This window comes from Bombus flavifrons, chromosome 3, assembly GCF_040668555.2.
Source record: "Bombus flavifrons isolate JBK064 chromosome 3, iyBomFlav1_principal, whole genome shotgun sequence".
Classification (NCBI taxonomy): domain Eukaryota; kingdom Metazoa; phylum Arthropoda; class Insecta; order Hymenoptera; family Apidae; genus Bombus; species Bombus flavifrons.
In genome coordinates, this window is record NC_138444.1 from 18,166,380 (window position 1) to 18,193,837 (window position 27,458).

Sequence of the window (27,458 nt, forward strand, 5' to 3'; positions counted from 1 at the left end):
TACAGCTTACTCGTATGATAAACGTTGAAAGTAATGCTTTCTGCATCGTAAAACTAACACTTTTAACACTAGAACTACCACACCAGTCGCATCGACTGGTTTTACAATTTTATTTTACAATTTCTACTTCGTGTTATATTTTTTCCGCAATGATGTAATGACTTTCGCAACGATAACTAAAAGAATAATATAATGAATTTTATTTTGTTTTTTATGTATTCGATCTCAAAATAATTTTGTATCAAGGCTACTTATGCCAATAACAGTCGAAATGACTGGTAATTGTCAAAGTGTAAAAGGTCCTGCGATCCGTTTATCGAACCCCGATTAACCAGTTTCCTCGTTTTCTACAACTTGCCACGCGTTTTCAAATTTTTACCGCATATCATTCGATGTGACGATATCAGTTGTCGGGAAAATTCCGGATCGATCGCTAGATCTCTAGATGCTGATACTAGCAATACCACAGCAGTGAAAATGACTGATTCTACAATTTTATAAATGAGTCGACCCTCGTTTAGGGATCATGGTCCCAGATGGGTTAATAATACCAAAAATGTACTACACAACATGGAATTCCTTTTGTAAGAAAGAAATTACGTATTTTTTAAAGACCAGTCATTTTCACTGGTTTTGGTAGAAATAGCTTCGTGTTAACTATCGGTAGTTCTAGTGCTAATTCGATGGTGTGTGACAGTCGAAGATTATTGCTGGAGATTTACGAAAGACCTGTTAGTAATTGAACGCTAGAACGAGTGCGTGTAACTATATTTCTATCTCGGTAAAATTAAACATTAATTTCGCTAATGGTATGTACGCGTTCATGTTTTTTGCGAAAACAAAGCTTGGCAGTTCCAGTATTAAAAAATAACATCCTCTACTAAAAAAAAAAAATAGTACATTTCAAAAACTGTATTCTTTCGACCATTTCGAAGCTTATCGTTTGAAATCGAATATTTTACGATAAAAAAAAAAAAAAAATTAATTGTTGGCGTAAAGAGAAGTTACATTCAATTGTTTCGTGTCAGTTTTCGGTTATAGTAACTTTGATAGTCAGGAAATTCCATATCGAGATTCCCTGTTGGTGAAACGCGACACAGATGACCCTTGTTTAATGAACTTCGATATCGGTAACCTGTGGTTGTAACATGCGACACAGACGATCATGGAATTGGACACTAAGGAGGTCGGTCACGAGGGTTGCAGCGTGGATGATTTCGAGACAGTCGAGTCAAGCGAAGGTGCCAGAGCCCTGAATTCTGCATCCTACGATAATGATGTCTACTCTAATATTCTCTAAATAATGTGATCAATACCTTAAATTAACCGAAACGAATAAATGGTTCGTATTCCTGTAATGTGCTCTGATTTAGCCTACCACTTCGTTCAATTTTTGTATAACACTGCTACATATCTGTTAGTTAGACGATATGAAATTTTACTGAACTAAATGTCTAGATGCTAACGCTAGAGATACCACAGCAGTGAAAATGACTGATTCTACAGTTTTATAAATGAGTCGACCCTCGTTTAGGGATCATGGTCCCAGATGGATTAATAATACCAAAAATGTACTACATAACATGGAATTCCTTTTGTAAGAAAGTAATAAATCAATGAATATAAAAATATTCTATTATTACGTATTTTTTAAAGACCAGTCGTTTTCACTGGTCTTGATAGAAATAGCTTCGTGTTAACTATAGGTAGTTGTAGTGTTAAATGCTATTCTTTAAAGCTTTCCGTACGTTATAGAATATATCAGAAATTTGGCACGTCCCAAAAGAAAGTTCGGTCCTTTTCTCTCCTTTCCCCCTATTCTTCCACGAGGGAAGTCAAACGAAGGAATAAAAACAGAGGAATCTGAGATTCGTCGAGTTACGAGTTAGGTGTCGAGTAGGTGTAGAAGGATCCTTGTGTAAGGCGAAGGAAGTTCTCGTGTCTTTTTGTCGATGTTGGTGTAATGGGATAGAAGGAACCTAGTCAAATGTTCAAAGAGTTTGCGGACGGTATTGCGTTTTCTTGTTTGTAGATTCATCGCTTTGTTATGGCACTCTTAAATCTTCTGGAATGTTGCTCGCGAACATCGTACAACAGTTACACAGTAACAGTTTGACGTGTCAGAAAGTCAGACAATAGGCGAATGTAAATAACACATTCCATATTAATAGAAATCGTTGCTTTTTTATCCGTCTGTTTCTTGTCACTTAAAATATGAATTCGCAGAATGTATAAATTGCTATTGTGTAGCGGCAAGCACCTATTGTAACAATTCATAAAAATATGAATTTATAAATATACATGCTTTGTGGTAATTTGTCAAATTTACTCGTAAATTTGCGCTTTATTTGTCAGCAAGCATGTCGCGTTATTTTGTGAGAGAATTTTTTAATACTAACAATTTTCAACTCGTAAAATTCCACTAACGACATTAGTTCGATCGTACAAACTATTTGGACTTACTTTTGCCAAGAAAAAGTATTAGTAGGGCTATCGGTATGAAATCATAATCGTGCAATGAATTTTTATGAAACGTCAAGTAAATCTATTATTCGTACGATAGTTGATACGTTAAACGTAAGATAATGTAGCTGTGAAATCCATTCATCGATTGAATATAATTTGAATATAAGTATCAATTTTACGTTCTATGGAATATCTTATTAAACAACACTCAAAATAATTAATAATTTCCGCATTCGCGTAACGATTCGATCGTTGAACGTTTCACGTTCCATGAATTTAGCGCTTATCGAGTACAAATGAGAAAACGTTGGAAGTTTTTTACTTCAAGTCGTTCTGGTCGTAAAAACATAGAATGTTCTTTATTTATCACGATTTGAAATTCGAAACAGCGATGCAATATTCAGGAATGCGTCGTCCATGAAAGCCTTTAGAAACCGTGCGCAGCAACAGGATAACGTCGGAAACAATAGCGATACTAGACCTAATGCCTCAAAACGCTTACCGTCGAAATGCTCTAACATTCTAGCCGTATTAGACAAAGTTTCTGGAGAAAATCAATGGCTATAGAGCTCTCAAAGTAACCTTATCGCGAATTGTTCGAAACGACAGCGGTGGCATTAAGTATTCGGTCCCTTTCCTGCGCACCTTGCAACTGCTTTCGCTTATACACAAACCTACTACTTCTACCAAAGTGCATCTATCGTGTTGTAGCGCTATACATATAATTTTAGTCTACTTGGTCTACTTAGAGAATACACAATTGCTATGCGTTATCTACGATGGCAGCGATATCCTCGAGACGTAAAACACAGCCGTCAGCCAAGTAAGCTGCTCCGAAAATTACGTAGCGTTGCAAACTTATCGCCAACTGTGCGATCACAGATGACAAATATAACGCTGCATTCACTTTGTTCCGTCACTATAAAAATTGTGTATGTGATAATTATATATGTCGGGTTAAGGTTGGAATTTTGGGCGTTTGACGAACCTTCGCTCGAATTTGCCATCGCGGTTATAGCTATTTATTGGCACAAATGTGGTTATTACAAGAGGATACAAGTAATAGCGGCGATCGTGTAACGTCAATTCACATCAGAGACCAGGTCACACATCGCGGGCAGGATGGCGCTCAGATGTCTTGGAATTTTCATAGTTAAGGTCCTTCGGACCAAGCGAGTATCTCTTGTCTTAGGTTTCCTTTTACGTTTATCGTTTACTATGGGTTAACACGGAAAGTTAGTCTTTCCTCGCGTCTGGTGTGTTCCGTTAGCAACTTTTTCACGAGGGCGGCTAAAACCCTTCCTGGCCCACTAACCTTCTTATTATCCAATCGGAAACGGCGTCTACTGCCCTCGCTTCCCTAACCAAAATTGTCATCGACAAATCCGATAGTCGCGTGTCCTTAGACACACTCACCCCTAGCCTTCCTCAGACACGGTATCGTCGGTAAAACTTCACTTATTCTGTATTCTTAGAATAGTCAACGTATCTTTACCGGTCTCTACCCTTATAACAGTCGCGTACTTAACGTATCATTGTAACTAAGTTTTACATAACATGGTTGGAGTGAATTGTGATTTATGTTAATTCAGTGTGTATTCCATTGTGATTGCTGAATTCGTAATAAAGTTTAACCGAAACAAAATTAATAGTTGTGTTACGACTCAGCTATTCTATTTCATTATCCAACTCTCAAGTTTACGTGACAATCGGATGGTCGAGATGTCGATGACGATGAATTCAGGTTCGATAACGAATCCACGGCCAACGGGATGACGAATGCGATGTGATACACGTATGACTCAACGTACAAGTAAAACTTATCTGAATGAACTAACTTGCAGTTCAAGTGGAACTGCCCTTATATATTCTTCTCCCCACCTCTCGGTCCAATCTTTGTTTTAAGGAGAGCTATATAATTATTCCATACCTCTGTTTGGTACACGTACCTCCCTTATTAGAACTGGCCCGAACAAAAGGACGGGGGTAGGGGATGCAACAGAAATTAATTCATAAAAGGTTCCTGGAGCACTCCTGTCATACGCGTAGGACGGTCATCGTGGAGTTTTAGTCGCTAGGAGTCCGACATTACTCTGCTGTTACGCGATTATTAGAACAGCGGAGTGTCCATGAGGATTTCTCCACGTACAAAAAAAAAAGAAAGGTACACGTCCCTTCCGTGACCGTGGCTACGTTCAGTGACCCGTTACGTCACTTCGAGCCCAAGCCCATCGTCGTAAAATCGGATTAGAACATTAAAACTATTTCTTAGTTTTGTTACTTAAGCGTAGCTATAGTAAAAGTCTGGACTATGGTATTGGAGTTCTTCCCAACATTCCAAAAGGGAAGCCCCGATGTCCTTTCATCTCCGACATATATAATTCTTACAATTCAAAATTAATAGAAGAATAGATTAATCCTATTCCTATTCCTAATTAACGTGTATACTATGGTGGGAAAAATATAGTGCTAGTAGGTTTGGTAACGGTACGATTTGTCTCAATATCGTTCACGTCAACACAAAATCAAGTATGATGCTCCGTCAGTCTATATACACGCAGTCATCATTCGTCACTCACTACTCTCGTTACAACCGCTCCAACGCTCTCTTTCACGCGGACCATCCTCCTCCACAACGCTGACAACACTCTGACTTCTCAACTAACGACTGCCTGTTAATTCGTCTTTCTCCCTTAAGGATTATTCGTCTTAATCCCTTTGTCTTTTCTCATAGACCCACCACGCACGTGTTCCGCAACCGTCCGCGATTATGATCGCGTAAGGCCATTTTTCCGCGTAACTATTCGACCGAAAGACCGACCATACATTGATGGGCTCGTTGAAGTTTCCAGACCCTTTTGGTCTGTCGGCACTTAGGCTTTCTCGCGACATTGTTTATGCTTCACCCGATATTTCTTAGGCAATCTGTCCACGATACTACACTATACAACGTCTAAATAATTATATCATAAATGTGGGATGGTGTGACATCAGGGAAGGACGTGGCGCGAGGGGTAATTGTTTATTAGCGTTGTCAAGATACGTTGACGTTGTCAAAGAGTGTCGCGAGCGTTACCAAGGTATGTTTAGGAAAAAAGCGAGCATGGAAAACATCGTAACGAGAGTTGAGAAAGTCAGAGTTGAATTTATCGTTGTCGTGTGAACAACGTTGAGTTGTTGCGTCGTAGAAGTAGCGAGCAACGAATACGTGAAACGGGATATTATATTCGATTTCGTGCGAGTGCAAACGATATTGTATAAATCATACTGTTACCTACAAACTAATAATATAATATTCCTATATAAATTAAAAATATTTAACGTTTACTTTGCTTTTCCTCCGTCAATTACCCGAGATTCGTGCCAATAATAGCAATTATCAGCTAGTAAATTTCCGACTGCGTAAACTAAATGCTGCCACATCGAGTACTAAGGAAACACGGTCCATCGCACTCCACGTTATAGTGATTTGTCTGGAGCTAAGAAACACTACGATCGTGTACCAGCACACCGTCAGAGTGTGTACAGCCCCGTTGACCGAAATGCTGGCAGCGATATTCGGTAAATCAATTGCGAGCCAGTGTACGTTTTCGCATTAGGATAACAATACGTGACTCACGAGCCATAAATCTCCATCGAACGAACCTCCATCGTGCGTGTTTTTGTTTGCGATCGGGCCCAAAATAAATGACCGTAGTCGTAAATGGGACCCATTTATGTTAATCGCGCTACTTCATCGACAACATGAATTACACGTCGCACCTGTGCACTGTAAACTGTGCGTAATCGGTAAACTAGTTTGGGAAAAAAAAAATTAGCCGATCGAAGAACGCCAAAGAATAAATTTACAGTGAAGGATAATTTATCATTGAAAAGTGGGATGTTTTTACGAGGCGTGCCCGGCGACAGCAGTGGAATTAGCTTTCTTATGCAGAAACTCCTTGACCCATTTCCACCTTACCAGCTATGGCATTTCTTAGAAGAGGCTAAGCCGCTTTCCTAACCGTTCGCGTGTACACATCGACACACGTACTCGTTTTCTCGCGCTAATGCATTCAGAAGGCTATACCAAGCTACGAGTTCACCCTTGAACGAGTCATTTTCCTCGATCTGATCAAATATTTTGAAATTATCCACCTACGTGTCACGAAATTATAAACAACTCGACAGGGTACAGTTAATTCTCGAACACATGATTTTCGTAAACTGTACTTTCGAATACAGCCGCGTTATTAAAATATAGCGAAACGCGGTATATTTATCTGAATATAGCGATAGAAAGAAAATGAAACGACGATATCCTCCACGACAGACTCCATTAATCTGGAAGAGAAATAAAGGCGCGTGTAATATGTTACGAGGAAAGCAATTATCCGAAATATCGTAGGAACCGTTCGAAATAAACAGTTTCAATTGTATTCATCCGAACGTTGTGTATTTCTGGTCACAAAGACCTCGAATTGTAGCGAGAAAAACAATTGGCTGTACACAGCCAATTGTACGGCCACAGAGTACACAATCTGTCCATTTGCTATATTGCTAATATCATTAGTATTTCCTAGGTATCGATACACAGCACGCTATTAGCTATTTCTAAATAAAATCGAATATTCATTAATTAATCTGTTCTGCAGCAATGTGCAAATGGATTTTTATTCCAAACTTCAAGCTTCGGACGAACAGATTTTACTTCCTATATCTGTCTACACCTACCGATGTGTATACGATTCTAATAAAATTATACGGTTACGCGAAATTTAATTCCCCGTTGAAAGTGACTCACGCTTTACAAACAAAATTGACGGAAATATCTGTAATACGGTATTTTCACGTTACGATTATTTTCATCGAGAAAATTAGAAAACGCGTTCGGAAAAAAATATAAAAAGAACCGAGTCTATTAAATTTGCATATAAACTTCTATTAATCCGACAAGGATAATTCATCGCCGCTTAATAATAGCGAATGGCGCCGATAATGTACACAATGTTCAAAACTGAAGGCACATTTTAGGCTTCGACAAAGCCGGCCTGTTATCCCGAGAAAAGCAAACTAACGGACGCGTTATCTGAAACATCGATACCGGTCTGTGTGGCGCGATGATGCTCGCTGCATTCAAGATTTAATTACAAGAGATTTAAGACGGATTTCCGGTAATACCTTACCGTTATAAGCGTCGCTGGCTGCACGTACGGACAAGAATTACACGCGTGATTACACCTCTAACGCGGTACGTCGAAATACGCGGCATTATCGGCAAATATGTAAATCAGTATTATCGAATCGCGGAGGAACCGCTAACAAATGTACCCAAAGCATAGATCTACGTTCCTTTATCCTAGCGGGTAATTATTCTGAACAGAGGTATAGTTTTTCACCGATTTATACCTTTCAACGTGTAAACCAATTTATCTCCAATACCGTTACATATAGCATGTAACATCGAACGTGAATCGCTCTGTATCTTGAAAACTAAAACCGAACGACGGTTATATTCATAGGAAAACGTTACTCAGAATCACGAGCTTCGTAATATATTCCTCGTCGTATTTTCATCGTATCCTGTTTTGAATAATTACCTTCTACTCTGTTATTGTCGTCGATGCACTTACCCTTCTCTGCTCGATTTCTTCTTCCCTCCTTTCTCCTTGCCTCTTTTTCGTTAGCTTGGTTCGCTATTCTCGCGGCTTCTAGCCACGAATGGACGCTCCGATCGTCTCCGCGAGCAATCACGCCAGATTCTTTCATTAACGGCGCATATCCGCGCGTAAGGTTCACTTTAAGGAAGCACGTTCGCGTACCCACGATCGTTTACGTGCCTCCCTTCTTCGAGATGCGAGGACGAATTATCGAGAGGAGGTGGACACGAACGACGAACCACTGTTCTCACTATACACCAAGGGTGCTAGGAATCGCGGCGATAATTTCGAGGATTTGGAAGCACCAGTCCACTCGCGTTCCACGCTCCCTAACGATGCCGACGCTAACTGCGCCTCGTTAAGGCCAGCACGATGACGCGATGACGACACCTGGAAACATCACGTTCTGTAGCACTTGGTTACGCTTAACTCGATCGCGAATTATCGCGCCGGCTGCGATTGGATTTGTTAACACACCCGTCGCCGGCGACTTGTAACTTGCAATTTCGCATATGTAATACACGGTTAAGAAATTTCATAACTATCGCGTACTATCGCTCATGTTATTATCAACGATGAGAAACATCAACGAATAGTAACCATCTTGTAAATTAGTAAAAAAAAAAGGAAGAAGGAAATGAGAAAGGTAGAAACTGTACAACAGGATTTATCGCGTTTTCAACGGGAAAAAATAGAAAATTTGAAAATAGTCGATATATTCGGGAGACGTGCGAATAAAATCGAAGACCACGGAGAAAAATACGATAACGTTACATTTTTCATGTTTCGGTAATTAAAGTATAAATTTTTTTTTTATTTAATATTTCACATTCACAATTTGTCCAATTTGGACATTTGGTAGAATTTTTTAGCTGTTTATCATGTGGGTGGCTACCCCCAGCGGGGTACCATCTTCGTGTATGTTAGGTTATATCCTTTATGAGAGTATAAATTAACATCAATTTTCGTACGTATGTCATGTGTGTGTATGTAATGTATTGAGTTGGCAACTAAGTGATTGCGGATTTTGTCATTAGGTGGTATTGACAAAATCCGCAACCACTTAGTTGCCAACCCAATATATTGATTCTCTGAGCAAGATTATAATTATAGGATAGGAAAATAAGTTTTGTGGTGAGAACGTACAAGATGAATGAAATAAAATAAAATTAATTCTTTGAAATTTTCATAGGTTGATATCGAGGGAAAAAGAAAAGCTATTTAGGAGGTAGGCGAGGTAGTGGAATATCGAAGGAAAATATGAATAAGAATAATGCAAAACAGAAAAATGATTACACGTCTGTTGTATGAATAAATCGAGTCCAATGTGACGAGAATGGAAAGAACAATCGTGGAACCAGAAATGCCTGAAACATAGATATGCATATCCTATGTACATATATGCGCGTATATGCAGGATAGGAAGCGACTGATCGCGCTTCATCGTATTTCCCTGAGTCCCATTAAATCTTTACACAATTCTTGGAATATATGAATAAGCCATATATTGTATATATAACAAGCAAGTCTGTCTTAGATACTAATTCGATAGAATTAGTACGGATTATACTAAATAAATGTTGCACATATATATACACAATTGCCTACAATTATTGAGATACAATTACCAGTAATCCGATCTGCTCGAAGAATATTTCTAAGAACGTGATTAAAGTCTTATCAAATTTCTTGGAATTTAGGAATATTAGTAAGACAGCAAAAGACTTATACAATTTAGATTATAACTGAGAAAATTTTGGAGAATTTAATGGAACTAAATGTCAAAGTTTTTAAAGGAAAATTAATAATTGAATAAATTATAAATCTTAATCATATAGAAAATGCTATTTAGAAGTAATATTAAATATACAATAGAATCGATAAATGGAGAAAAAAATAAATTTACGTATTTTTATATTTTCAATTATTAAATTATTTGATCGTGACCATAGAGAAACTGTAAACCATCGTGTCAACTATATCGGACAGAATACGACTGAAAAATTCAGCGAAACGATTCAAAGATGTTTCTTTGCGTTCCAATCAATTTCTCTACTTCTCAACCGTTAAAGTAAAGTTTAACCCAATATTTCACCTAATTTACAACCATCATCTTTATCTTTATTTTCGTCAAATTTATATAATAAATCGAACTGTGAAAACACGGCATTGCAGGCTATGTATTCCATGCAACAAATGGAGAAATGAAATAAATATCTTTCTATGCTTGCACTTTCAATTATTGAGCCATCGAAGCTGTTCAAGCAGGAAGCATCGATTCATTTGGCCCTCCATGCTACACCACATACTGTACATTATACACGCGACGAAAATAGCGTGTATATCGAAACAAGCCCGAAACACCGAGAGATTAGGAGAAATCTTCCGCGGATCATATAAATTTCGCGAAACGCCAGTTTCGTTGTCGGATTACAAGTACGGCTAAACGCGTGCGGCACACGTGTCGACACGATCTCCGTAACGCTGGAAACGATATCGCGTTGCGAATGGATCGAATACACTGGGATTAAACCGATTGCCACCGATATCGACCAGAAATCATTGATATTCCTTATCATTTCTACGTACAGTTAAAATTCACCAAAATTAATGCAAATGAATAGAAGAAAGGAGTAACAGATAGGAGGTATTCCAATACAATTTCGAAAAATAATTTCTTGTTAAAAAATTGTATCTTAACGTAAGGGTTCAACGTAAAATAGGATGTTGAAAGAACGAAAACACGAAATCAAATATCGTTGAAATATAGTTGAATTAAAATTGACGGTCGACAGTTGTATAGTAGAATAAATCACATTTCCACCGAAGTATTCCGATAAAAACGATACCTCGTGTTTGGAAGTAAGAACCAATGGAAAAAAAATTAGTATGCGTTGCAATCACAGGTGTTCGAAATGTTCCTATCAACAGAAATGGAAAATAGAAAAATACGAAGGAAAGTAAATATGAAATCCGATTTTTCTCGCTTTCGCTTAGCGAGAGCTTTCCATAATGGAAAGTGATCTCCGGTAAAGAAACTTCGATTTATTTATATTTCAAATTTTTATATTTCAATCGTGCTCTTATTTTAGCAAGTGAAAAGGATGTATACAATGTCTAACGTAACATTGCGAGAGAAATCGTGCACGCTAGTAAGAATTTTTTCACATTTTGTTGAAACATTTGATACTCTGTAATCGTTAAAAAAATACACAAACAACACAGCAGAATTAAATAAGAATATTCCGGAAGTAACAAAGTCTCGGCATTTTGTTTCGAAAGCGAAGACATTCTTCCGATGCAAACAGCTGCGATATTTCAAGCGAATCTCTCGTAACGGAGCCCGTTAAAATATAACTGTGTAATGCTGGACTGTTTCAGTACGAAGCGCAAAGTTCGTTCTCACAATTAGTAGAAAGTGATACTCCATCGAATCTCTAAATCCTCGGATTAACAGTTCGATGAAAATTTTAACGATATTCGTTGTCAAACAGAAAGCAATATTTTGTTACACTGTATTGAGCATCGTATGCGATATGTGTATGAAAGCGGGACATTGTAATCCTGTGAAGGAAATAATAATAAAGATTTAACAGAAAGCAATATTCGATAGATATTACCATATGGACAAGCGAGACGTTAATTTTAAGCAAAACTTTCTTCTTCTCGATTCTTCTCGACAAATCAAAGACACGTGGATCGTCTAGATACAAAAATGTCCTGTAGTCAAAGCACACCATTCGAATCAGGTATCTCAACTTCGTTTGATTCCGTACCAATCTAATTTGCTTCGGCCATCAAAACGGCGAAGCCAATATATAAAGTGTAAACCACGCGTTAATTAAACCTCCATACGAAAAATCCAATAATGCTTAGTCGGCTGGCGCAGTTTCTCTTTCATTGAACGGAAATCAAAAATCACAAACGAAGAAACAAGTAACGAAGAAACATACAAAGAAAAGAGAAAAAGTACAAGGAAACATAGCGGAAGAGGAAATACAATGATCGGTACCTACGCTAAACAGTGCGTTAATTGAATTTCTATAGGAGAATCTCGATAACTTTTAGTCGAATGACAATTTCCCCTTTGTTGCATAGATCGAAAGTGGAACAAATCGAACAACCACGAAAGAAAGAAAACGAAAACAACGGAGAACGCGATAAAAGAAAAGGAGTAAAAACAAAAAGGGAAACGAACGAGCTTTGAAAAAACGCGCTGATTAAATTTTCATAGGGAAACCTCAATAACTTTCGGTGGTGCGGCAATTTCCCCTTCGTTCGATTGATCAAAAATGACGAACGAAGAAAACAAGAACGGGGAAACAAAGAAAATGAAAAAGATAGAAAGTAAAATAGAAGAAAAGAAGATAGAGAAAGAAAATGGGGTGAATCACGGTTCGTAGTATTCGATGCCACGTCGTTCTGTGTTCCCTTTTAATCGCGGGCCGGCGTTACCAAGTAAAGCAACGTGTAATTTGTCGCAATTGGTATTGTTCGGTGTTTCCCGGTTTTCCGGGTTCGCTCTCTTTCTCCGTACAACCTCCTGCCACCCTTCGCTCCTTTATTTTCCCTCGGTTACCCCATTCTTCCCGACGCGCTTTTTTTCATCCACTATATTGCCTTTCTATTTTACTCGTGCACGATCCACGAATCAGAAGATAACGGAAATCTGGACTGGATGTGGCCCAGTTTTCCACGGACCAAGGTTTATAATCGACGTCCATTATCGAGCTCGTCATCTTCGAATCGTCTCGCTAAACCATCCACGATGATTCATATAACGGTGTGGGTGGAGATTTCGAGAATTTTGGTTTACACGTACAATGACTCACGAAAGTATTCGAACTCTTAACGTAGCAAATTTCGATGAACGTGTTACGCGTACGAATACGAAACTTTGTAAAATTTTATTCAAATAAATTATATAGCAATATTTTGATGTATCTTTTGTTACAAACTTTCTACCGAAAATTGTCATTTTTGAATGTATAACGAAAGCGAACACTTACTTAGTTTCTATGTAAATAGGAAATGTAATTCCTTGTCAAATGTAATTGTTGCAATTCTACGGCGTTAATGGAATTTCAAGACTGTCTCGCACAACACACACAATGTATTCATAAAAAGTTTTCTGTGATAATTCAAATACTTTAATCAGTCACTGTATTTCTACCCTTAAAAGTATCATTCTCATTCAAGTATCGCGAGTGTTTTAATCGTGGACAATTAAAATCCAACAGGAGATCACACGAATGACCGCGAAGAAAATCAAATCGACTGGGAATTTCTTAATTTTTTGATTTAACGAAAGTCCTGGGCAAATGAAACGAGTTTGAAATATCTCAGAAACAATTTGTGAGAACGTTTCACGTTCTTTCGAAAGAATCATTCGATGACATAATTAAATACAATTACGTTCTTTCTTTTTACTTCTTACAGAATTTTAATTACGTTTCGAACTTCGATTCAACTTACACGCATACGAGATCCTTTCGAGGAGTTTGATTCGATCACTAGTCTCGAGAATCACGAATCGTCAATTTTGTACACTCTTCCAAATCACAACACCTATCGTTCCTCACTGATACATTCCACCAAGGTACATCCGTCTTACGACTTGTCGGTCGAAAATCGGGTCATTTACTTTTTGTCGCACGATCGACAGAATCTCGTCACATATCATCAAAATTTTCCATATTCGTCGATACAAACACTGTTCGCACTTCGTGAATACCTTCCTCGACCCATAAATCGATCGTACGTATTTCGTAAAATAGAAAGTTAATCTCACTATCGATTAACTTGTTCGATCTCTTACTTCGAACTTATCCAAACTTATCAAGGATCAAACAGTTTGAACGAAACAGCCTACGGCGAGTTTACGAGGGAAGCATAAAACGAACGGCGAAAACGCGACGAGTAAAGAAGGCACGCGGGTCGAGGAGCCGAAAATTCGAAAGATGGACACGGAAATCTCAGCGCAATGTAATTGAGGGGAAGTTTTTTGGAGAAACGGCTCGCTCGCCGGCTACTCGTTAGGACTTCGCCTACGGACTGCCGGGCGCCGCGGCAAAAGCTACGGCGCAACACGCCGACGCATCAACCCCCTTAGAACCCTTGGCCCCTGTGTCGCACCGATACCAACCAATACCAACGTACGCCAGCGAGCGTCTCCTCGTCGCGATGATCCCTGAGAGCTATACGTATACCTGTAGACAGTGGTACCCGATGCAGTTTGATGTTCAACCCAACAACGATTCGTCGATCACGCGTCCCGTTGCTCATCGATCTTTCCATTGATGTTACGTGTCCTGTTCATCGACGCAGAATTATCGTAAGGGGGTTGTATGATTGACTGTAGTATTGTATTAGCATACATCGACTCACGAACGTACATGAAAATGCATCGTAAATGTATTGTTTTACAAATTTTAGCAATTTTACTTTAATTTATTTTTATGCTTCTATCTCTATATATATGTTAATATTAATCTTCCCTTTACTTTCGTTATTTTGTATATCAAAGGGTACTCTATTAAGGCTCGTTCAAATATAAAATAAATAAAAAAAATTGTTAATAATGAAAATTCTGTAAATTATCCTTTAGTAGAAGATGAAGATGAAATAATTAACATATATCGAATCACGAAAGTACGTGGAAATGCGCAATTCTTTTAACGAAGTAATGATACGTCAACCTACGATCTGATAACAGAAAATTTGCTACACAGTAATTTTTGTGCGTCTATTCGCGAAAGTATTTGAACAGGTACCATAAAAAACTTTTATATTCATATCGTATTGAAATGTTTCCCAATTTCGTTAACGCTGTAACGAGACACGCGATCGTTATGATTATATCGAGTAACATGAAAATCTAAATAGTGACATTTGCTGAAAATATATATTTTTTCAAGTTTAGCTCGACATAGGGTTAGAAAATTAACATCTATAAGCATACTGATTGCTATTAAAATGTAACTTACCAATAATTCTCTCAAATTATTCGTCACTTGCACTATTGTCCTTCGAGCTTCTCAATTTGTAACACGAAACAATATGCCTGTAACAATTATTAACCTCTAATTACAAATTTCAGATTAAATTACAGAAACTATGATCACAATTAAAATAAATTCTTTCTCGTAAACGAACATCTTAGTGATTGAGGTTAACTTAGTTTAAAAATCGTATATACGAATATATAAACGTATACACGGAGTGGTGGTAACACGTATTGAAAAATGAACATGCGTTTGTATTACTATAGAAAATATTTCAAAACTTTTATATACATTTGCCATTTGACAAATTAACAAACACGTTGATGTAGCTTATTACCTCATTATTATTAACAAACTGACAGACACTTATGAATCTTTGACGTAACTGCCAGTTGTAATTTATTATCGTTGCAATTACAGCACACCATTTTTCAAATTGTAAGAGCTACGAAACTTTATTGCGTCTGATATCCAAGCTGACATGGGACACTAAATTAAAAGATAAATAAATGATTTACCGATGATATCGTGATACATGTTGAAGATGGATCCTCTTATAAACCACCGAAGGCACAATGAACGTACGAAAAGAATACTTTACACTAAAAAACCGCAAAAATATGACAGCATCGCAACGCGCGCGAAATGTGACGCTTCTCTCCGGTGAGCAGACTGACTTCAGCGCCGCGCTTGGTATAGGATGGAACTAACGATTGGCGCCAATCATTTTCCTCGCAATTTTGAATACGAATTCCCGCAAGATTTAAATTCCACGATTGATAAGAAAGAAGTAAGAGTATGTAATTTCTGTTCAAAATTACTGTTCTAAATTACTAATTAATTGTCTATTTATAATGTAAGAGCAATCCGTAGAAATAAAGTAATCTCGTAAAGCAAAGCACAGAGATAAATAATATATATACACGTTATGAAAGTATAGAAATTTATACTTTTTTTACCATTATAGGATACTATTCTATATTTTATTTACTATCGCTATTAACGTTGTAATTAATACGAAAATCACTCGGTATAAAGATAAATAAGTAAAGATATAAAACTGTATCGTTTCGTTCATAACTTTATATCTGATTTTAGTTTTGATCGCAAACAATACCGATACTTTATAATCTCGTGTCTAATTCTAATTTTGATTCCGAATACTAGTAATGCTTTATAATTTTGTATTTTATTCTAGTTTTGATTCTGAACGCTACTAATGATGATATTCGAAACAAACGTGTTTATGAAATTTATTATTTTTATCGCAGAAAGACGATATTGTCTAAAAGACATAGATGCACGAGTCAATGAAATATTTATCCATTTTTATTTCAAATCCGCTAAAATGACAATAGAAATTTTATCCTCGTCAAACTTAGAAGTTTCTGGTTCTAGAGGAACTCGGTATTCATTGGAGTTTCAATGTTTGCTTGCTCTTTCCGCAAACCGAGATGAATTACGTCGATCCTATTATAATATGTAACAATAAATGTTATGTGAAGCGAAAATTATTAATCGTCAGTTGTTCACAGAGAATTATACGTCTTGCAGTGTCGCAAATTAAGCCGATATAATTAAAATACTGCGATGCATGTATAACAGAAAAACAACTGCTTCGACTAACAAATATATCGGCATACCAGCCTCAAAAAAGTATCTTGAACGAAATTTCTTAAAAATGTATAAATGACGTGGTAATTATGTAAAGTATACATATATTGCATTATAAAGACATTGAAGTGCAAAATACTTGCGCTCGAAAGAATTTATACAACGAAAATTACAATTTCCATAAACAACGAGACTGCAAAATAATCTATTGAAGCTCAAAGCACGATATGTTAATCGCTTTTCCACGTTCTTTGTCTATCTATACTATATTTCTCTATTTACCATTACTATAATCGATATTCGTTCAACCGGACATTGCATTTATTTTTTATAATTAATATCAGTCTAAAAATAAGTTCCACGGTACTTATAAAAGCGATAGGTCGTAATTACGGGTTTTCCTCGTATAATCAATTAAACACCATTGATAAAATTTCGACGATTCTTGACAATAATTCGTAACATACGTTTTCGTTTTCGGATAAAATTATTTCGCATCGTAAGACGAACCACTAGGATAGAAATCGAGTAACGATTAATAGAAGACTAATACTCTCAGTTTCTAAATTTAAAGGTAATAATGAGTAAACGGTGATTCTGCAAAGAGAAGAAACGACGTGGCGATATCGAGCGATCGTTCGAAGTAAGCGAAAAACTTTCAATATCTTAAATATCTGCCAAGTGTACAAATAAGAGATAATAATGGTAGAAAGGATGATATCGTTCTATCGATTCTACGTAGAAAACGATACGTTTGTTCAGCAAGAAGTTAATTCGAAATTACACGATTTAATAAAGGAAAGAAAATATCAATTTGTTTAATATTGTGTTTTATGAGGAAGAAATTAAATATTCTACTCCGTTCCAATAATAATTTTTTTCTTCCACGTCCACGTTTATTACGAACTGTTCCTTTGTACCTATAATTGTTTATAATCTCTTGCACGGTGAAACAAGTTCCGTCAACAATTCCGTCCACTTCGGAACAAATTTTTTCTTCAAGATACAATTTCATAATTAACTTTTGCATTGAAACGACTGTCTCCAAGCACAACTATGTTCTTTGACGAATCATTTCTCGCACGAAGATACTCTCTCCATTACAAAAGAAAAATTCCAACAGTTCTTGAGAAACGATCATTAACGATAAATATAATAATATAAAATATAGAGTAACAAAGGATCGGACAAGGAGCGCGAACGAAATTTTTCATGCAACTCCTTTCTAGGTAAGCTACCTGGAAGATTAAGGTAAACAGAAACCGACGAACTGAATATAAAATTCTTGAATTACTCCGTGAAGCATTTCGTGAAAGATGGTGGATTTTCCAAAATCGAGGTAAAAGGAGTGCTTGACGAATCGAACTTCGATAAAAAGTTGAAAATCCCCTAAAGGAAAAAAGAATATATATATTACTCGCTTTGCATAATAAAATAAATAAACTTTGATAATAATTGAGTTATTTGAAATTAGTAAGAGTTCAGAGAGCTATTTACACGTGACATGAAACCACGTAACTGGTTGATGAGATTTATGCAAATTATAGTCATTATTTGTAGCGTAACAAACGTTCGAAACTAGAATTTCAAATGTGTTTCGACTAAAATTAATAATAGAGTGATTGATCGTGTAGAATAAATAAATTACGTGTACAAACCGGCTAACAAGTTACAAATGAAGTAGATACGCGTTCTTTTTATCGGTATCCCTTTCATTCGATAGAAATCGTCGATAGAAATCAGCAACGTTTAAAGAACCTGAGTTTTCACCAGCGAAAAATCAATTCGCCGATATTTTCTCTAACCGATGAACATTTCCTACATGTCGCCACATCTCCGAGTTAGAACTCGAACCTGTGTTTCATCGATAAGCGATTGGGATGAACCCCGAGTTCACTTGAAACTCCAATCCGAACTTCAAACGTTCGTCCGCAAAGTTTTTGGAAGCTGCACGGAAGAGCTTTCCAAGTAATATGGGACGTGCAATCGCAGATTACTTCGATAGTACTTTGATCATACTTTCTTCCAAACTTGCCACCGTACACGCAACACACTGGATAACAGCTTTGCTTTAAATGAATCTATTCTTTGGCTCCGCCGTTATCTAGTAAAACTAATCATTTATAAACACTGTAATTCGAAAACAAAGAAGTAATTAATATTTTTATGTTCGTTGACTTTTCTCCGATTTTTCCATCTCGTTTTATATGCTCGTCGAGCATTGTACGAACGGTAAATGTACGATTAACGTGCGCGTTCGTACGTACGCGATGGGTTAAAATTGATGGAAAAGAATCAAAAGTGACCGGCTCAAAATATATTATTATATCGAATGGAGCGCTCCATTTTTCATAACGGCTCCGAGTAGCTATCCAACTTTTCTAAAGGATTCGACTTTTTTCGAATAACCCGACGTATCTTCACGACCAATCCATTCGATCTTACTGGGATTTTCGGATCGCTGATGTAATGTAGAATTTTATTAAAAGCTTTATATAAATGTACATTTAAAATCACGCGAAACTTTGTTTCACGAACGAGTTTCTACTTCCTTATTAATTCGACAAAACTTAGAACAATATACGCAGTGCGATAAAGAAACTAACGATTTTACCTGAAAGTTCCAAGTAACGAGAAACCATCGAGTTAGAAATATTTCAATAATTTGCTGAGAGAGAGCAAAGTACACGTTTAAAAAACGCCGTGGTAAAGCAACGACGTAATATTTAGGATGGAAATACGAAACGGATACTTATCAGAATAAGAGCGAACCAAGAGGACCAGGATAATAGATAGTGTACCTGCGGAGTGGCCATGAACTCCCATAGGAAATTAAACTTCAGCGTGAAAGCGAACCATCAAAGAGAAAGACAAGCTAAATGAAACGGTTTCCTCCGCGTCTATTTTTATTTGACCGTGTAATGCATGATTTACGACTTACTATGGAATTGGAAAATTATTCCCGATTCTATTTAGACGTAATTCTATCGATCAAATTCGTATCGTAATTAATCGATATCGTCGCGGAAACGTGTTACGCATAGAAAAAACATCCGGAGAACACAATTGTAGCATTCTATTTATTTATTTAAAATGGATTAAACAGGAAACGACGGTTATTTAACGTGAACTAAATACGATAATATGCTATAACTGAAACAACTAAATAGTCAATTGACAACTCTCGTCAATACGGTTCCAACGCTCTCTTTCACGCGGACCATCCTCATCGACAACGCTGATGTCGCGTAAACTTGTGACTTAGATTATAACAAAAAGGAGGTTGTGCCGTAGCACAACTCTTAACTTTCTTTTATCAAACTTTATTATAAATTTAACGATTACAATAATGTTACAGAGGTAGAATAACATACCGAATCAGAGAAAGCCTGAACAAGAACCGCCTGAGCTTGCTCGAGTCTCGGCCTATATGGTATATGTTTCGCTTTGGGGATGTCGAGGAGCTCGGTGTAGGTTATGACGATAAGGTGGTGACGCGTGCAAAAGAGTCCGAAGATCGGGCAGCAAGTCTTATCTCTGATGTAGATTAAGATGTGGTCGATGTCACACTGACGACACTCTGACTTCTCAACTAACTATCGCCTGTTAATTCGTCTTTCTCCCTCAAGCATCCCTTTGTCTTCTCTCATGGCTCCACCACGTACGTGTTCCGCAACCGTTCGTGGCCATGGTCAGGTAGGGCTTTTTTCCGCGTAATTAATCGACCGAAGGACCGACGACACGTTGATGAACCTGTCAGCACTGGGGCTTTCTCGCGACATTGTTTATGGTTCACCCGATATTTCTTAGACAATATGTCCACGATGCTACATTACCAATGCCTTCCGCTAATTATCTGCAGGGCGATTTCCCTCCTATAGCGAAGGAACTGTAGCTCACCATTCTAAGCATTGATCGAGATGAAATATTCGATCGTCCATTCGATCGGTGAAGAGAACGTAACCTTCGAGGAGAAAATGATAAAGTGCGAAGATTAAAATGATGGTCGATAAGCACGCAGCGTCGAATCTAGAAGCGACAGAGCGATGCATCCGCGTGTTGAACCGCGACCGCAACGAGTGGTCGTGTGTTCATCGTTCGTAAGCGCGTAACCCGTGCACGAGGATGGAAGGTTTGGTAGGTCGTTGGAAACGGCGAACGACGAAGGTTGAAGAGAAACGGAGAAAAGCAGAGAAACGAGACAGCCGCGTTTGCTGCCTTGCAAGGCGCGCGCGTATCCTGTTTAATTAGCGAACAAATTAAACGTCGGGGCAGCCGCATCCGACATGGCCACGTAATTAGAGGTATTATAAATTAATTATAACGCCGTGGTGCAGCCAGTTTTGCGGGATTCAATCTTGGAACGAGGTCGGCATTGCACGCCAAACGAATGCCAAACAACTTACGCCGATGCCAACCTCTTTCTACGCGCCATTCGCCCTTTTCTACTTTCCTTCCTTTCTATCCCTTTGCTTCGCTCCCTATTTATACCTTAATAACGTGACTCTGTCATAGCTGACCAACTGTCATTTCTATTTTCGATTCATCGGCATCCTTCGAAGCGGATCGTCCTTCGCTTCTTAAACTTTCGTCGTATACATATGTATTAGGTTGTCCGAAAAGTTTCTTTCGTTTTATAATAGACGAACAACAATTTCTGTTTTATATTATTTTATCGAATTAAGTGTGGTCCATTCCGTTCTATTTCTATTATTACGTTCGTGCATAGTTCAATAAACTAATGTAAAACCAAAAATATTGTGCGTCTATTATTTTCTTATAAACCGAAAGAAACCTTTCGGACAACCTAATACATTTCCAAACTCGATTTATATTTTCGGAAGCGAAGCGTTGTATTTTATATCTTCGACTTATTTCGCCACGTACAATAGTCTTGTAGCGGCCCATGGCCGTAGAAAAAGTTTCAAGTTGAAATGGACAAAATTCAAAACTGGGAGAGATCCATATTATTGTGCCCTTGAATACTTACGTTGTTTTGGGTTACAAGGACTGGATTGTTATTGCTGTTTCTTGTAATTTTCAGCTAGAGCTACGCAAGAAGCGTAACTTTTTCTGCTAACATCCCTATGATATCAACTCCCTATGATATTCTTTTGGTATTGTAGCATTGAGTGAGCGACGATCAAATTGGCATACGCTATCTCTGTACTTATACCTATTTCGATATATTCTGCTATTACCAATTCATCCATTCGTTTCTTTATCAAACAAGCGTACACGTTAATTACCTCAATCCCCTTGCTCTCGTGCCATGATTGTACAGTTTTTCGTACACACACTGACCGCATAACGCTTCTCTGTCTGTGCGTGCTGATAATGATTGACGGTCGACTGGATTACAGCGCCGAACGCAGGAAGGAAAGCAAAACGGAAGGATCAGATGGACAATACGATAGACCGACTTGTCCAACGCTTCCGAAATACGTCTGCGATACGATATGCGCGATGTCACGTGTCGATCTCGCGTCGTGCATTTGTAAGAATTATACGAAAATCGATATGCCGAGCGATGGGTTGAGACGCGAAATTGGGTGTTCGTAAATTTAAATATTCGTCGATGCAATTCTTTTGCGAATTGGGATGACCGGACGAGAAATAAAATGACGTATAAGTATTTGTAGTATCGTGGACAAATGGTCTAAGAAATATCGGGTGAACCATAAACAATGTCGCGAGAAAGCCCAAGTGCTGACAGGCTCATCAACGTGTCGTCGGTCCTTCGGTCGATTAATTACGCGGAAAAAAGCCCTACCTGACCATGGCCACGAACGGTTGCGGAACACGTACGTGGTGGAGCCATGAGAAAAGACAAAGGGATGCTTGAGGGAGAAAGACGAATTAACAGGCGATAGTTAGTTGAGAAGTCAGAGTGTCGTCAGTGTGACATCGACCACATCTTAATCTACATCAGAGATAAGACTTGCTGCCCGATCTTCGGACTCTTTTGCACGCGTCACCACCTTATCGTCATAACCTACACCGAGCTCCTCGACATCCCCAAAGCGAAACATATACCATATAGGCCGAGACTCGAGCAAGCTCAGGCGATTCTTGTTCAGGCTTTCTCTGATTCGGTATGTTATTCTACCTCTGTAACATTATTGTGATCGTTAAATTTATAATAAAGTTTGATAAAAGAAAGTTAAGAGTTGTGCTACGGCACAACCTCCTTTTTTTTATAATCTAAGCCACAAGATTACGCGACATCAGCGTTGTCGAGGAGGATGGTCCGCGTGAAAGAGAGCGTCGAAACCGTGTTGACGAGAGTCGTGAATTAAATACTTAGTCGTCCGAGTTATAGCACATTACTGTACTTAGTTCACGTTAAATAACCAGATAAATAGATCTATCGATCGATAAAAAATCCTACAGTAAGAATCCTGAGAATTGAAAAATACGTACATCCGTGTTACGAGGTTAAAAATTGCTAAAAACGATGTTTTTTAAGGAGAGAACGTACATCTCGAGAAAAGTGCAATTTAAGCAAACCGAAAACAAAGCGTAATTTAGGCAACTTATCGTAATCCCAAAATCGCGTATTTGGAGAAACGATTTGAATTTCCATGAAATACGTCTTTCCACCAGATATCATTTACAAGATTGCTTGCGAATCAACTTTCGTAGTTGTTTAAATGCTAGAAATAGGAAATTTTGCTGACTGTAGATTTCTCAAGAAGAGAATTATTTTCGTAAATTCGATCGGTAGTAATCGCGTAGCGGACGATTTGGAAAAACGATCGGATAATTCCATCCGCCTTAAGACAATGGAATCGTATCGACTCGATTCCCTGGAGACTCGCGTATTACCGAAAGGGTGGAGCTTAGAAGTCTCCGTCACAGAATAGAAACCGATTAAGCGAAACAACCAACTGACTGCACCTGTTGATATTTCCCTAGCCACTGCACACCCGTATCCACCTACGTGTACGGTATACAACCGTACACACGTGTACATCAACGTTTCTCAAGCCTCGTTCCGCGAAACGAGCAACACTTGAAAAAGTAGTGTACGATTAGCCGCGAATCGACTCTCGTTCCATTCGAATTCAGCAATTATTCGCCGTATCGACGCTGTCTTGCGCAATCGAACCAATTGTTATTACCGATATCGTTTTGGAAATCACTGGTTACAAGTTACCAGTATCGGCAGTCCAATGTCAACGAATCCCATGATGTTAACTCTAACATCGATCGATACGTCTTTGTTCTATGGATTTTTTAATGTTGCAATTTTATAATAAAACAAAACCGTACGCACAGACACGTACTATCAATTTTGTCCTATAACATCGACTCGTACGAACTAATCGATATTCTATTCGTTTCGAAACGTTTTTCGAAAAATACTGCGAAGCTGTCACGCGACAGATTTATATAAAAGCAAAAGTATAGAACGTAGAACCAACCGGTGTGCGCGTTTCGCTATAGTTTAACGCAACACGCCGTAAAGCCAAAATTGATCGAAACGAATTCTCTTAATTCTCATTGGCGATGCAGTGCCAACAAACTTTATTCGTAAACTATTGTTGTGTGGGAACGCTATGCATCGATGCCTCGGCAATATTCGTGTGCCTATAGTATCATATATATAGTAATACGAAATGCATGGACAAGGATACAGCGTATATAAGGTAAAATTACATCGGTATATTGGATTATTGAAAATCTTTCGTCGACCCAGTTAATCTGTAATACGGCGATACTAGTGGCGGCCAAATGAACGAAACCGAGTGAATAACGGTGAAAAGATCATTTACGCGACGAGCTAACAAACGTCGGATAGATAGGTCTTACCAATGATACGTTCGAGGAAATATTATCGAGGAAATCGAAAGAGACGAGTATTTTAAATTAATAATTGTAGGGTTTGTCGGGTTGGCGCTAGTTTTAGGGGCGCGTTGCGTATCTTCATTGGGACAAGCCATCGTAGTTGTTCAATGAGGTTTATATTTACAACGATACGTACAAGTATTGATTTAACAGGATTTAACAATTAAACGTGATTGTTAGACACTCTTAAAGTAAAGACAATGTTCTTAGGTTCAAACGAATCCACGGTCAACGGGATAACTCTTCGTGCAATTGGATATGTTTTGAAACTCAAAGTGACGTTAGCTGTGACGTACGGTATCTTTCTGATTGACTGACCAGACGTTGCGTGTAAACTCTCCAAAGTGATCATAAGAATAAAAGACTGACACGATCACACGTGTCAATTGCGTATTGACCGGGGTTATCAAGAAAATTCTAGGCACCGTTACTACGCAGACCCGCGTACAGCCGTCATTGCTCCTGCCCCGGGGCTTGTTTGTTAATACAGCGTGCGTCCCTCGATATTGGTACTTCTACTGTTAAGTAAAAACGTTCATCCCGTGACCGTGGCTACGTTCGGCGACCAGTCGTGTCACTCGAGCCCAAGCCCACTGTCACGAATCTCGGGCAAACATAATCAGATCGTGTCACAACTACTACTTCAAAGTTCTATTATTTAAGTACAGCTATAATAAATAGTTTAGACCAACGCATTGGGAATGTTCCCAAAATTCCAAAAGAAAGGCCCGTTGTCCCTACATCTCCGACGTAATAATAAATTTCTCTTAGTTCGTGAGAAAAGATATTTTTTGTTGAAGTAATTACTTCGAGAAAAATTCTACACCTTTTTTTTTTTGTATATCCGTGATCTGCAGAGAATAGAATTACGAAGAGATTAGAATTTAGTGAAAGAAAAAATTCGAAATAAGCAGAGGTCCGTGTTATTGTGCCCTTGGATATAAATTTTGTTTCGGATTACAAGGTCTAGAAACAAAAGAGCTATAAGTAGATTTCTGTTGCTGTTTCTTGTAGCCTTCAGCTACAGCTACAAGATTAACTTTTTGGTAATGCCTTTTTGCTATAAATATAATTATGAACGTGCCCTCCATCATAGCTCTTTTTCCATTGTATCGCAACATTGTAAGAGTGAGGATCTGGATCAACGTACACTATTGTAGTATCGTGGACGAGGGGTCTGGGGGGGAGGGGGGGTTGTCGTGCGAATTACAAACAAGCGGTTGCTAAGCATGTGCATGATGGAGCTTAAACGAAAAATACGAGACTAAGACAAAAGACAAAGGGTTGCTAAGGGACATAAACGACTTAACGGCAGTATGAGTTGAGAAGCCAGAGAGTGCGGATCGCGTTATCGAGATAGTGTTGTTAGCGTTGTTGAGAGAGAGTTGAATCTGTGTTGACGAGAGTTGTTAATTAATTATAATACGTTGTTACGATTAGTTCATGTTAAATAACCATTGTTTTCTGTTTAATCCATTTATTATTAATAAACTAATTATTATATTTACGATACTACACTATACTTATACCTATACTTATTTCAATATATTTTTCTATTACAAATTCACCACTCGTTCCTCTATCAGTCAACCTCAACATTTTTTATTCGTTAACGACAGAAACTACGTAGCACGAGTTGCAGAGAGACGATCCAATTTCAAAAGAAGATTGCCTTTCGTTTCGAGCTATCGTACCAAATTAATGAAATATCATCGATCCATCGTTTCTCGCCATACAATTTTTAAGATTTACTTTGTCCCCTTAAGACGTTAACGAACGATTCTTCTTCGACGTTGCACCATCTTCGTCGATCATTTGCTCCTTGCCATATTTACGATACTTCGCTTCGCAATCTTATTTAGTCGGCCAATTTAAGGAGAAAATTAGTGCAAGTATTTTATATAACTTTTTATCTTCTTCTCCGTATTAGACTTACGAAATCTTTTAACTGTAAAAAAAATAAGTTCCTTTGGAAAATTAACCCATAACACGGAAATCGTATAAAAGTAGGATTACGTGGAAAATAGACGTGACAGAGCTAATGGTAAAGACAAGGATCGCGCGTGTGTATCTTTGCGCGGAAAGCTGCACGTTCGAGACAACCGGACCGACTGATTGCGTCGAAACACGTCCCTAACAGTGGCCGATAGCCGTTGTTACAAATTCATTCGCCACGTAGCCGACAAGTCTGACAATTTACCGAGTTACTCGCCACCGGATTTGACCATCGCTGCGGAAGCAATAAGGGACAAGTTTGGCCTGACTTTCGTGCGACGAGACTGCAACGCTGAACCGTTAAACGTCGAATCGATTCACCGGAAAACTTGACGATGTCGATGTCGATGTCACATTCGCAAGAAGAAAGCTACGCGACGCGATTGTCTTGTCCACTCTTGTTACGACAAAATCAACGGTCACCGATTGTTTAGCAAGAAAATGTGAGTGGCCAAGTTAATTTCAAAGCTGCTCTTTTTGTTGAGACTCTCAACTAACTAGCGACCAGTGTGGCGTCCAAGGTGGAGGATTATAAGAAATGAAAAGAGCGAGGTTTAGTTCACCTTATTTATTCCACTCGATACTCTGAATACAACTGTCTTTTAGTTCACTGGCTATTCTGTTAAATATGTCGGAGCAAGGCTGAAATTTTGGGGCGTTCGATGAACCTTTACTTATCTACTTTACCATCGCGGATGTAGCTAATGTTTATTGGTACAAATGTGGACACTACAAGAGGCTATGAGTAATAGCGTCGATAGGATGATCGAGATGATGGTGACAACGAATTCAGGTTCGATAACGAATCCACGATCCACGGGATGACGAGTACCAACGTAATACACGATTCGGATAACTTTCTCGATAACTCAATCAGCAATTCGCCCAA

General features: G+C 38.2%; 1 protein-coding gene across 3 annotated transcripts in view; it reads right to left on the reverse strand.

The window, feature by feature from the left end:
* Positions 1-15,760, reverse strand: part of LOC138178061 (zwei Ig domain protein zig-8) — a 368,687-nt gene extending 352,927 nt beyond the window's left edge. Inside the window, exons 1-4 of one of the 3 annotated variants that reach the window (XM_069109480.1) lie at positions 15,628-15,760; positions 15,092-15,168; positions 13,581-14,416; positions 8,079-8,495 (exon numbers count right to left, since the gene is read on the reverse strand). The gene's annotated coding sequence lies outside the window, so the exon portion shown is untranslated. The remainder of the gene's footprint in view (positions 1-8,078; positions 8,496-13,580; positions 14,417-15,091; positions 15,169-15,627) is intronic. The other 2 variants (XM_069109481.1, XM_069109482.1) reach the window with 2 other exon arrangements.
* Positions 15,761-27,458: the final 11,698 nt, after the last annotated feature.